This window comes from Choloepus didactylus, chromosome 10 (genome assembly GCF_015220235.1).
Source record: "Choloepus didactylus isolate mChoDid1 chromosome 10, mChoDid1.pri, whole genome shotgun sequence".
Taxonomy (NCBI): domain Eukaryota; kingdom Metazoa; phylum Chordata; class Mammalia; order Pilosa; family Megalonychidae; genus Choloepus; species Choloepus didactylus.
Genome location: NC_051316.1, coordinates 118,429,960 through 118,444,640, shown reverse-complemented (window position 1 = coordinate 118,444,640; position 14,681 = coordinate 118,429,960). Strand labels below are relative to the sequence as shown.

General features: G+C 38.5%; 1 pseudogene; it reads left to right on the top strand.

The window, feature by feature from the left end:
• The first annotated feature begins 12,200 nt into the window (after nucleotides 1-12,200).
• On the top strand, nucleotides 12,201-14,446 carry LOC119545344 (annotated as a pseudogene).
• The last annotated feature ends 235 nt before the right edge of the window (nucleotides 14,447-14,681 follow it).

Here is a 14,681-nt window from a genome sequence, read left to right as displayed (position 1 = left end):
CAACTTGCTAAAGGTCATATATGAAAAACCTACAACAACATCATACTTAGTGGTGAAAGACTGAAAGCTTTCCCTCTAAGATCTGGTACAAGACAAGGATGATCACAATCACCACTGTTATTCAACATTGTGCTAGAAATTATAGCTAGAGCAGTTAGGCAAGAAAAAGAAATATAAGATATCCAAATTGTAAAGTGAGAAGTAAAATTTTCACTACTTGCAGATGATATGATCTTATATATAGAATCCTGAAAAATATTCAACTGAGCTACTAGAACTAATAAACAAGTTTAGCAAGGTGGTAGGATACAAGATAAACACCCAAAAATCATAGTGTTTCTATACACTAGTAATGAGCAATGTGAGAAGGAAATCAAGAAAAAAAATCCATTTATAACAGCAACCAAATGAGTCAAATATCTAGGAATAAATTTTACCATGGGTGTCCATGGCTTGTACGCTGAAAACAACAAAACAGTGTTAAAAGAAATCAAGGAAGGCCTAAACAAATGGAAGCACACATTCATGGATTGGAAGACTAAATATTGTTAAGATGTCTATTCCAACTAATTTGATTTATAGATTCAACACAATCCCAAACAAAATTCCAACAGCCTACTTTACAGAAATGGAAAAGTCAATTATCAAATTTACTTGGAAGGGTAAATAAATTTATTTGGAAGACTCACACTTTCTGAATTTAAGATATTACAAAGTTACAGTGGTCAAGACTATAGTACTAGCAAAAAGATAGATATTTTGATCAATGGAATTGAATTGAGAGATCAGAATTAGACCCTCACATCTATAGCCAATTCATTTTTTTTTAATTCAGTTTTATTGAGATATATTCACATACCATACAATCATCCATGGTGTACAATCAACTGTTCACAGTACCATCATATAGTTGTGCATTCATCACCCCAATTTATTTTTGAACATTTTCCTTACACCAGAAAGAATTAGAATAAGAATAAAAAATAAAAATAAAAAAAGCACACCCAAATCACCCCCCATCCCACCCTATTTTTCATTTAGGTTTTATCCCCATTTTTCTACTCATCCATCCATACACTGGATAAAGGGAGTGTGATCCACAGGGTTTTCACAATCACTCTGTCACCCTTTGTAAGCTACATTGTTATACAATCATTTTCAAGAGTCAAGGCTACTGAATTGAAGTTTGGTCGTTTCAGGTATTTACTTCTAGCTATTCCAATATATTAAAACCTAAAAAGTGTTATCTATATAGTGCATAAGAATGTCCACCAGAGTGACGTCATGATTCCATTTGAAGTCTCTCAGCCACTGAATATAGCCAATTGATTTTTTTACAAAGTGGACAAGTGCACTCAGCTGAGAAATAATAGTCTCTTCAACAAATGATGCTGGGAGAACAAGATATCCATATGCAAAAGAATGAAGGACAACCCCTATGTCACACCTTATACACAAATTAACTCAAAATGGATCAAAGACCTAAATATAAGAATCAGAACCATGAAACATGTTGAAGAAAATGTAGGGGGGCATCTTCAAGAACTTCTGGTAGGGAATGGTTTCTTAGACTTTGCACCCAAAGCCCAAGCAATGAAAGAAAAAATAGATTAAAAAAATAAACCTCCTCAAATTAAAAAAAAATTGTGCTTCAAAGGACTTTGTCAACAAAGTGAAAAGACAGCCTATAAAATGGGAGAAAATATTTGGAAATCCCATATCTATTAATGGTTTAATATCCATAATATATAAATAAATCCTACAACTCAATAATAAAAAGATAAATAATTTAATTTTAAATGGGCAAAAGACTTGAATAGACATTTTTCCACAGATGAAACATAAATTGCCAAAAAGCACATAAAAGATCCTCAGCATCACTAGTTAGGAAAATGCAAATCAAAACCACAATAAGATATCATTTCACACCTTCTCAATGGCCATTACTAAAAAAAAAAAAAAAAAAAAAAAACAGAAAACTGCCAGTGTTGGAGAGGACGTGGAGAAATCAGAACACTTATTCACTGTTGGTGGGAATGTAAAAATGGCGCAGCCTCTGTGGAAGACAGATTGGCAGCTCCACAAGAAGCTAAGTCTAGAATTGCCATATGATCCAGCAGTCCTGCTACTAGGTATATACCCAGAAGAACTGAAAGCAGGAACTTGAGCAGATATTTGCACATCAGTGTTCATGGCAGCATTATTCACAATTGTCAAAAGATGGAAGCAACCCAAGTACCCACTGATTGATGAATGGATAAACAAAATATTGTATATACATACGAAGGAATATTATCCAGCTGTGAGAAGGAATGAAGTCCTGATGCATGTGACAACATGGATGAACCTTGAGGATATTATGTTGTATGAAATAAGCCAGACACAGAAGGACAAATATTGTATGATCTCACTAATATCAACTAAGTATAATAAACAAACTCATAGAGTTAGAATCTTGAATATAGGTTAGTAGGAGAAAAATGTGGGTAGAGAATGGGCAATTGATCCTTAATTTATGCAGAATTTAAAATTAGGTTGCTTATAAATATTTGGAAATGGATAGTGAGGATGCTAGTGCATTATTGTGGGATGAATTAACATTGCTAAATTTTGTATGTGAATGTGACTGAAAGGAGAAGTTTTGGGTCAGATATGTTTCTGGAAGGAAAGTTACAGGTTAAAACATAGGACTGTATAACACAGTGAACACTGTTGTAGTCGATGACTGTGGTTAACAGTACAAATATAAGAAAGATCTCTCATGAATTACAACAAATATACATAACTATTACAGGATGTTAATAATAGTGTGGTATATGGGGAAAATGCAACTAATGCAAACTATGGATTATAGTTAACAGTAATATTTTAATATTCTTTCATCAATTATAATAAAGGTATCACAACAATAGAAAGTGTCAAAAATAGGGGGTATATGGGAATGTTGTATTTTTACATGACTTTTATGTAAACCCACAACTTCTTTAATTAAAAAATATATTTTTTAAAAAAACATTACACTAAGTGAAAGAAACCAAACACAAATTACTATATATGATGATTCCACTTGTATAAAATGTAAATGTAAATAAATCTATAGAAACAGAATTAGATTAGTGGTTATGTAGGGCTGGGGAAGGATAAACGGATTGAGAGGTGACTGCCAAGGGGTATGGCGCTTTCTTTTTGGAGTAACGAAAATGTTCTAAAATTGATTGTGGTGATCAATGCACAACTCTGTGATTATAGTAAAAGCCATTGACTATATACTTTGGATGGATTGTATGACATGTGAATATATCTCAATAAAACTGCTTTAATAAAACAAACCAAAAATACATATTACTATTTAAAGCCAAAAAAAACTATAACATAGCATTGTTGAGTTTATAACATATATGGATATAATATTTATTACAAAAGGACAGGGGAAGGTGACAAATGGACTATACAGTTACCATTAACTCAGGTGTGGAGTTTGGCCTACAGGATTGAGTGAAAATAATGGGGTACAGGAGAGTTTGGTGAGAGAGCAGTTTATGAACAAACCTAGGGTCCAGGCTGAGAATAACAGAACCAACACAAAGATTGGGGTTCATAAGTGAAAAGAGAAGTCAAGGGACAGGACCGTTTGGGCTTAAGATCTCGAGTAGAGGGAGTAAGTCCATCCAAGAAATAAGAAAGGAAAACAGAGATCTCATTCTGAGAGCTGGAGGCCACAGTCTAGGATTGCAGAGGGAGAGCAGCCTGGGTGTCCCACTGTGTTCTATTCTGGTCTTCCCCAGGCCAAGTGGCAGTATGGAATCTAGGTTTCTGAAACTCTGAACTCAGCCATAAGCATTAAGTGGAGGCAGCCCTCATCCTATTCTGCCTATTCAGGCCGGACTCTGATTCAACTCAGTGCCTTTTCATTCTATTCCCTCGATTGTCACATTGTGCTCAATGACCAGAATTCATAAAACAACACTCTCAGGCATGGTACATGATGAGGAAAGATTCTGGGCAACTTGGCCAGCTCTTCAATTGTATTCAGAGAGGATTAAGCAGGTAAATAGTAACAGCAGATTTTCTTGACTGAGCTCCTCATAACTTCATGACATTGACTTATTTAACCCTCACAACACTTAAGATGTGGTAGTCAAAGTTGCACAGTTGCTAAGTGATAAAAACAAAATTCAAATTTAGGTTTCTCCCGTTTAAGTCTGTGTCCTTAAACCTTTACTCTTCTGGGTGTTGGAGCTGAGAGTCGGCTATAACCTTCCTCATTGCCTCACCCTCCCATCCAGTCTAGGACCTCAAAACTCTCATCTGGACTATTTCAATAGTCTCACTACGGTTCATTTGGGAACCTCTACTGGAATTAAAAAAAATCTTCCTTGTTAACAAATTCTGTATATTTTTAGTTTAACTCTCAAGCAACAATATGCTCAGGAATGGTGGGACCATAGGAAGCTTATCTCAAGCTGTTATGGATTCAGTTGTGTCCCCATAAAAAACATGCTCAAGTTTTTAACCCCCAGTCCTGTGAAGGTGACCATATATGGAAATAGGGTCTTTAAAGATGCTAGTATATTAGTTAAGATGAGGGCACACTGGATAGGAAGCAGGAGGATGGCCCTTCTGACACCTTAAATTTGGAATCTTGCCTCCAGAACTGTGAGACAATAAGCTTCTCTTATTTAAACCCCAAGTTTCTGGTACTTTACAGCAGCCCTAGGAAACTAAGACACAGGCTAATCATGGTGACCTCATTCCCCTTTGCCATTGAAGGTACAGAGGTGCAATATGTCCTGGTTCTGGAGAATAAAAATGAGGAATTTCTTAGGAAGTTTCTAACCCTTAAAAAGAGCAATAACAAAGGACATAACCTATTTTCCTGCCTCTTGAGGTGTGAGGATATGATAATTGGAGCTACCAGCACACTAACAATAGCTGAGAAAAGAGATCAGAAAAAAAAACACAGAAAATGCTTTGTGTACTGGATGACTGTGCTGAATCTGGAAACATCAAACCTATGGAATTCTTGTTATGTGAGATTAAAAAAAATGCCTTACTGTTGAAGATGCTCTGAGGTTGGGTTTTCTCTATCTTGCATCCAAAGGAATCCTTGCTGATACCAAAGCCCATCATGACACACAGCTCCTTCTAGATTTCCTTGATTCCCATGACCAGATGAGGTAACATCTTCCTTTGAATCACAAGGGACATAGGTCCCGTGACATGTCCTACTGTGATGTTTCCCAGCTTCATTAACATAGTGTCCCCTTTTATTCTAAACAATGCCTGAAATTTTAATTTTGAGTTTGGAAGATAAATTACATGGTCACTATTTTGAATCCCAGTATATAATTTATTTTAATCCTTCTGTAAGTTTCATTTTTACGCTGCCTTCATATGTGAGTACTCCCTACCAAATCAAAAGTTTCTTGAGAGCAAGGAATTTGTCTCTTTCATCTTTGTATTTCCCCACAACACTGAGTGAACATATTAGACATCAAGATAGCAAAGTCCCATACATTTGGATCTTAAAATAGAATAGAATTGAAGTAATAGGTAATGGAATGTGTGGCATATAAATGAATTGCAAGTGATTGTTCCTTTTTGCAAATGATGTGTTCCATCCCCTAGTTTCACAGTGTATTTACTACAGATGAGCTAAAATCTCCTCCCTAAAATGAATATTGTCCTAACTAAGGTATACACAATTCTGCAAGTGCTGGAAGAATATAAATGTGAACGGAGTTAAAATACTAAGACCTGGAGCTGTCACAGCAGAGACAGAGGCCAGAGGGTAGACAGAAGAAAACTGGAGTTAAGGGATCCAGTTGGGAAGCAACAGCAGCTGTGCGTTGGCTACTCCCTTAAGGCTGGGCGTCCACGTTTTGGATATTACATACTTATGTCTGTTTCACCCCACCAAGAAAAAATGTATGTCACACTCACTTAGCATTCCATGATTAAAAGGGGGGCATTATGAGAACTTCTGGCAATGGGAATTGGCCTTAACTCATAAAGAAAAGAGAATGAAGAGAATCTCTGATCTCAGTCCTCCACCATTGTCATAACCCTCAAAAGCCAAAGAAAGTGGAAAGCTGCCTGGAATACAGAAGGAAAATATTTCACTTCCATGTGTTATGTGTTTTTTTCCTGTTTTCCACTAAAAAATATCATAACATTAAGTTGCCTAATATAATAAAATAGAAAAATATATATACTATACTGCTGATTTTTAAAAGCAGACAGTATATTAAGAGATGCAGTGTGCCTATATGGTATATGCACAGAAATATATCAAAATAATAAGTTACAGTTGTAATTATAAATGATGTGTTTCCTACTTTAAGTTTTTCTGAACTTCTCAAATTTTCTATAGTGAGTAAGTATTATTTGTATAATTGGGGAAAAATTAACTCAAAGAAGAAAAAAATCATGTCTTATAAGCTAGGTAGAATTTGGTCTTAGAAACATGATCCCTAAAGCTTCTAAAAATTACTACCTTCTGCATTATTTAAAACATCAGCTTTAAGTCACTTCTGGGACTATGCAGTCTCATAGAAGAAGACAAAGGAGGATGTAAATTGCCTACCAGAGCCTCTAGTGGGTCCTCTGGAAATATTCAGGGCTCAGAGGTATGAGACTACTTTTGTGGCAGATTGATTTCCTATTGATGCAAATATATGACATGAATTTCTATAGGGGAAGAAGCTTAGAATTTCTGCTCTGGCTCCTCAACCACTACTAATAGATGTTTGAAATTGTGGGATACTTGACTGTGGGTTCTAGGGCATGGACATATTTCAAAAAGAAGAAAGCTAAGAAGTCAACCAACTGAGGTGCAGCCACAGTGACTTCAGTAGGTGGATGCAAGAAGTTGGTGACACTGATGAAAAGGAAAGTCAATGATTTTCTTGGTTGGAAAACTGAAGTCCTAGTAAGCCATGTTTCTTGTACAGAATTTGAAAATCCTACACTGATGCTTGAATAGGGAGCATTAGGGTTGGGAAGAAGGGTTTTTGAAAAAGAATGGGTAAATAGGAACTGGGAATTATGAATAATTTCTTTTGTTTGAAAATTTCAGAATAAAACAATGAAAAAAAACATGAGCAATAAGCAATTACTGAGGGAAGGAATACCTTGGATATTTATGCATATCAACAAATGAAAGAATGTCAGCCTAGGAGTTCAGATGAAGTTGACATTCACTGTACCTCAATCTGTGCCAAGAACCATCAGGTTATGTTAATCATCAAAACAACACTACAAAGTTGGTACTGTTATCCTGATATTATAGATGACATGTGCTCGGAAAGACTAAATGTCTTACCCAAGGTTTGTACAGCTAAGATGTTTCAGAACCAAGACTAAACTCTAGGTCCTCTCACTCCAAGCCAGGTGCTCTCCACTAAGACATAGTACTTCACTTTAATTTTACCAACAAAGATGACAAAGGAGTTAAAGGATTGGGGCACAGTAGAGTTTGAAAACACAGGGCTATTACACTCTAGCATAGCCCTAGAGATGGCAGAGCCTGCAGAAGATGGACTGGGTGAACCAATCCCAGCTGTGAGCTTATTGCTCAGATTGAACTTCCCAAAACAAGAAGGCACTCTTGATTTACACACAGAAATGAAAGTGATAAAATCCAGGACAATTCTCAGAACCATGTAAGAAAAGGAACAGAAGTCTTTGCTCTTACTTGAGCACTACTGTTGATTACTAGCTCCTGTGGGGCTCACAGGGGCTCATTTATTTGGACAAGCTCTGGAGATCTCCCACCGGGGATGCCTGATACTGTGAAAAATAAAGCTGTTTTATAAACAGCATGGGAAACTAGCTGATTCAGGAGATAGTGTGCAATACCTAGTGCAGTCAATTTCCTTCAAAGGAAGCCTTGCAGGGTGAGTGGGCATAGCATGTCTTAAGAGGTTCTTTGGGTATAAGTCAGGGAGTCTGGTATACATTTTCTTTACACACAAATTACTGCTCTCTCCTGTTGGTAAATGCAAGAGGAAGAGGTTGAATGCTTCATGGTCTATAGTCCTAAAGCAGAGTTTGCTTTCTTTCCATAGTGATGCCCAATCATGAGCATTATCTAAGTCTGACGCTTCAAGAGAGAGATGGACAAAAACCAAAGAGCCCAGAAATGGCAACTTTACCTCTTTTTGTCAGAAATAAAGAAGCACTGGAACAACAATTATGACTATTTCCCCATACCCCACTGTGCCAGTTTGAATGTATTGTGTCCCCCAAATGCCATTATCTTTGATGTAGTCTTGTGGAGCAGACGTTTTGGTGCTGATTAGATTTGCTTGGAATGTGCCCCACCCAGCTGTGGGTGATGACTCTGATGAGATATTCCCATGGAGGCATGGCCCCACCCATTCAGGGTGGGCCTTGATCAGTGGAGCTATATAAATGAGCTGACTCAGAGAAAGGAAACTCACGGAGTACAGCTGGGAGTGATGTTTTGAAGAGGAGCAAGCTTGCTAGAGAGGAACGTCCTGGGAGAAAGCCATTTTGAAACCAGAACTTTGGAGCAGACGCCAGCCACGTGCCTTCCCAGCTAACAGAGGTTTTCCGGATGCCATTGGCCATCCTCCAGTGAAGGTATCCGATTACTGATGTGTTACCTTGGACACTTTATGGCCTTAAGACTGTAACTACGTAGCCAAATAAACCCCCTTTTTATAAAAGCCAATCCATCTCTGGTGTTTTGCATTCTGCAGCATTAGCAAACTAGAACACCACCACCTCCATGGGAGATCTCCTCTACCTTTCTCTGAGCTGTGATACAGTGGATATACTGCATGCTGTGTGTGCAATCACCTTGGCCACATTCTAAATGGTGAGCGCTAGTGTCCTTTTGCAAGAACTGAGACTGTCTGTGTGTCTACTTAGAGTAGACATATTTGTGAAGTTGATTGCTTGAAATTATACATTAAATGGCCTTAAATCAGTCTATGTAATAAAGCAATAGAAAGTCTTCTCCAGTTTCCTTCCCATTGACTATTCTCACACCTTGGTTTTAGTGAAAATGGAATCAAAATTCTGCAAATGCTAGCCACCATTCCTGCAAGCAAAAATTTTGAAATACTATTTTTATATTTATAATCAGAAAATACATACTCATTAAAGAAAATGTTAAAAATAAGTAGTATTGCATATATTCTTATTTCTTGCACTGTTTGGATCATTCAAAGAAAAAAAGTTAATTAATAATAATAATTCTAACAGCAATCCTTGACTGACTTTTAGGGAAATACTTCCAGAGTTTCACCATTTAGAATTGTTCTATCCAATAATCTGAAAGAGATCATCTTTATTATCTTAAAAGTCTATCCTCACCATATCTAGATTATTAAGAAGTTTTAATAAGAACGAACGTTGTATTCTATGAAATGCTCTTTGGCATCTTGTTAATGACCGTGGGCAGGGGAATTGCCTGTTTGGTGTCGATAGATTTTCAAAAAATTATTTGGAATTTCAGGAAGTAATGAAAAAAAGTAGAACACTTCAATTTTAACTAGATCACCATACAGTTTGGATAAACTTTATTTATGATTTTTGTATATATTTATAAATGAAATTGATCATTTTATTCTATCTTTGACAATTTCAGATAACAAAGCTATTTTAGTTTGATGAAATGATTTTCAAAGTGTTCCATGATGTTTTCACATTGAGACATATTACATAGCACAGGAATAATTTGTTTGTTGAAAGAATAAAATAACTTTCATAAGCATTCTGCCTCTGGAATCCATTTCAAGAATCCAATGCTCACAATGGTATCCACATTATCTACCACACTATATGGCATGGTATGTGTTGAATAAATGAATAAATGAAGGATGCCCTGAGAGGTGTATGCACAGTCTTCTGTGACAGCACATGGGTGGGACATCCTTTTCAGACCAGGAGGTGAGAAAGTTTTCCTAGAAAATAACAGTATTTAAGTTGGGAAGGACCCTTCCACCTTAAGAAAACAGCATGTACAAATGCATAGGAAAGAGTGTAATATTTGAGGGAGACTGAAAAGAATTCAGCACAGCTATTGCAGGGTCCTGGGGGTATCAGTAGTGGATCCACAATTTGCACACTAGAGGAACCTAGGGAAGACAATGTGGTTGGAAAGGGGCTAGAGGAGCTTTCTTGAAACCGTATTGCAAGTAAGCACACAGATGTCCATTTGACTGTATTTCTCAATTACGGTGTCTTTTGTGGGGAGGTTGAGAGAGATTATGGAGGGGGTGGCAAATCCACTGCAACAACTTCTCCCTTATCACCATCATGTGGAGGAGAAAAAGCAGGAGTGGGAGAAAAGGAAACAGAAGAGATTAAGACAGGCCTTTCATGATGGGTTGATTCCGATGTATTTGGTGAATTTACTGTTTCTATTTTCTTTCATTTGCCTTAGATCTGTAAAAACAGTCTCCATGGCCTGAAACCTTCTGAATAAAGAGAAGGAGAGACATTCCTCCTTCATCTTAACACCCCCACATCCCAGGATATAAGTACCTCTTCTGTAACTGTGAAATTGGCCTCTTCTCCCACCTAATCTCTTCCTCCTTTACTTCCTTCACAGCTGCTGGGTTCAAACACATTTAAACTACTGCCTTAACTGATCCTTTCGTGGAAACAAGTCCATGAGCCAATGTGAAGGGGTCAGAAAAGGAGGTACAGGATAAAGGGAATATTTTCCAATTAACTAACATACTGATACCATCATCCCTCTTTTTTTTTAACTTTTCATTGTAGTAACATATATATACAACTCAAAACTTCCCATTTTAACCACATCCAGGTATAAACGTGCTATTAATTACATTCACAATATTGTACCTCTTCAACATCTCTGTCTAAGTGATACTCAAAAGAGAAGAGAAACAATGGAGACAAAAAGAACTTTTCCCCTCCTCTCTCCCTTACAGGAACCGAGGAAGACTGTCATTCTACCAGCTAAAGAATAAGCCCCACATCCTGTCTTCAAACTCTCTGAATACAAAATGGCCAGAGCAAATGTGTGGTTATGGGGTGAGGAGAATAACAAGAAATATGCTCATTCTACACCTAGAGCCCAGTAAGTACCAGTTACCACGTAATAGTGGAACAAAGTGTGAGACAGTTCTATATGGGGCCTCTTATCTTGCTTGGGCTCCCTAGCAGAATCAAAATGAAACAATGTTACAAGTAGGAGGAGCTTCTGAATTGAAAAGATCAGTTGGGCTGGAAAAGGTAGTTAAGGCAAGAAGGACCATTAAAGACATACAGACTTGCAGAGGGACAAGGACTAGGGGATTCCAGATGTGTGATCAGCAGAGGCAAAGATGATAGAATTGTTGTCATAATTTTCTTTTCCTTAGAGTTAGGGTATGAATCTGTGAAGGGTTGTTTGGCATATTGGTTAAGGGGTTGACTTTGGAGTCAGGTGGCTGAATATTGAATTTGGGCTCTACCACCTACTATCTCCCTGACTTTGGGAAATTTACTTAATAAACTTCTCTTTGTCTCTGTTCCTTCACCTGTAAAATGGGTGCAATGATGGTATCTATCTCACAGGATAGTGCTGAAGATTAATAGAGTTAACACACGGAAAATGCTTACAACAGTGCCGGGCACAAAGAGTTCAATAAACAGCGGCTGTTGTCAGCTCAGCCATACATGTCACTATCTTAATCTTCATGGCCAGTAATAAAAATAATATGGAGCCTTATGGATGCATTCCATATTCCAGATACAACAATTAACACCTAAAATATATATCAATAATACTGGATATTATGACAGTGATGAGAGCTGCCCAAAATTGAGATTGTAATTAATACCACTCAATTGTACAATTGAAAGTGGTTAAAACAGGAAATTCCCAGTGGTATATACGTTACCACAGAAAGTTTTTTAAAAAATGAATACTGAATAAATTATTAGCCTACCTGGTGGAGGGTGGGGCATAAACTATGCATATAAGAGTTTGGTATTAAAGAAAGAAGATTGGAGAACTTAGATTAGAAAAGTATAAAGATTATGAAATAAGGCATTTCCACATGATCTATACTTGAGGAGGAAGAATTCCAGGCCCTTGGAGAAAGCTGTGCATGATGGGGCTCAGGATCCTCAAACTCTGAGAGCTCCTGGGAAAAATCCTCCAATGATCCTCAGACTTCAACTGGTTTTTGAAAGAAGATCAATTAGATGCCCTAATGAGAGCAAAAAGTGCGTCTGTCAACTGTGCTCCCAAACTTACCCTAAGAAAGGTAAATCATTTTTTATCCTTCTAAGCTGGGCCGGTGGACTTAAAAAATTATAATTTACAAAATGTACATATATGTTAATTTATTATATAAGATAAAATTATATGTCATATATATGCCAGATTGGAATTATGTACAATGCTAGGCACCTAACAGATTTTACCTAGTTTAATTCTCATGACAACCTGACAAATAATGATTACATCTCCCCGTTTTACTGTGACCTCACTGAGACTCAGAAAAATTAATCAATTTACCAAGGTATACTCAGGTTAAATGATATTGTGCTGGGTCTACATAATGTTTTAAACAGAGCTAGATTCATTAGAAGACACCTTGCATTTCAAAATATTTCTTAATAAAGTCAGCCTTATGTATCTACATTTGAAAAACGTTTGTCACTGTGTGTATTTGGCTTGTCTGAACAGATTTCTTGGAGATTTTGTAGCATTGCCTCTGCTGCTACAAAAAAGGCTTTGTAATTTCTCAGTGCCCCAGTTTCATCATCAATAAAATTATTATAATCTCCCTGCCTTTCCTGATTTCTAGTAGTGTTCAAGAATCAAACAAAATAATGGCAGTACCCTTGTGCCCAATATATACATTATAAATTTAAACTTCCCTAAGTCATGTCCTTATCTGAACCCTGCAGGTGACATGGACATGTGGAGATGGGGAATTACTCCGAAGTGACCGAATTCTTTCAAATGGGCTTTCCCAAACCCCAGAGATTCACCTTTCTCTGTTAGTGTTCTGCCTCATCATGTACCTAATAATCCTCCTGGGAAACAGCCTCCTCATTATCCTCACCATCCTGGATTCCCACCTCCACACCCCATATACTTTTTCCTTGGGAACCTCTCATTCTTGGACATCTGCTACACTTCATCATCAATTCCTCCAATGCTCACCATATTTAGATCTCAGAGAAAATCCATCTCCTTCATTGGCTGTGCTCTGCAGATGGTTGTCTCCCTTGGCTTGGGCTCCATAGAATGTGTCCTCCTGGCCATGATAGCCTATGACCGGTACGTGGCCATCTGCAACCCACTGAGGTACCCCAACATCATGAACAGGGTGCTGTGTGTGCACATGGCCGCGTGGTCCTGGATCATAGGCTGTCTGACCTCCCTAGTGCAAACAGTGCTAGCAATGACATCGCATTTCTGTGCAAATAATGTCATTGATCACATTACCTGTGAGATCCTGGCTCATCTTAAACTCATCTGCACAGATATCAGCATCAATAAGCACAGATGTCATGTTTATCTTGACAGTGGTAAATATTGTTTTCTTGGTGATTCCTGTACTGCTATGCAGGATACTGATCACGTGCTTCGACTTGGTGGGCCTGGGCTGGGGGACCTGATCAGCCCCTGGGGAGGGTGGTGGGCACGGGCGACAGCGCCCTCCACTGCCCCCCAGGCCTGGGAAAGTGGAGCCGGAGGCAGGCCCCATTTCCTCACCCAAAATACCACCGTAGGGGAGGCTTGCCGGAGGGAACCGCCTTTTCCCCACCCCCTTATCTTGCCCCTGACACTCCCCATTGCCAGAGCAACTCCCCCACCGTCAGTGCGCATGCGCAGTTACCAGAACAACTCCCACCCCTTGTCTATCAACCTCCGCACCCTCTCCGAACCAATCCAAGCCTTCGACCTCTACAGCTACCCCGCCCTCTAATCGCCCAATATAAGCTTGTGCTCTCGCCTAATAAAGCTCTCTCTCTCTCTTAGTTTTCTTCTATTACCCTAAAAGAACCGTGTCCTGCCTGTTCTTTTTCGCCGCCCTCCACACCTTGCACGCCCCCCCGCCGGGGACCTGGCCAAATCCCCCGCCTCGCCCTCGCCTCCGGGAAAGAGCCCCCGCCGCCGGTACCCGCAGAGCAAGCCTGGGAGCCTAGGATTCGGTAACCGGCCGCCACCCCCCCCCCCCAGTCAAATCAACTACGACCGCACTGCTAGTTTTCATCTCCTATGTTTTCATCCTCTTTTCTATCTTGAGAATTTATTCTGCTGAGGGGAGAATAAAAGCCTTTTCTACCTGTTCAGCCCACCTAGCTGTGGTAATTTTATTCTCTGGTTCAGCCCTGTTTATGTACATGAAGCCTAAATCAAAGGACACACACGTCTGATGAGATCATCGGTCTGCCTTATGGAGTGATAACCCCAGTGTTAAACCCCATCATTTCAGCCTGAAGAATGAGGTAAAAAAAAAAAAAAAAAAAAAAAAAAAAGCTGTGAAGAAAGTTCTCAGCAAATACCTGCACCTATAGAAAATAAAGGTATAAGGCCTTGATGCATGCGATTTCCTCAGTGGGGGGACAGATCATGTCTTTTGTAATCAACGATGATATTGCAGAACCTCCTGTCCTGAGAACTTGTGTTTTTGTAAAGTCAAATATGGGAATCCCATTCCAAATAAACATTTCTG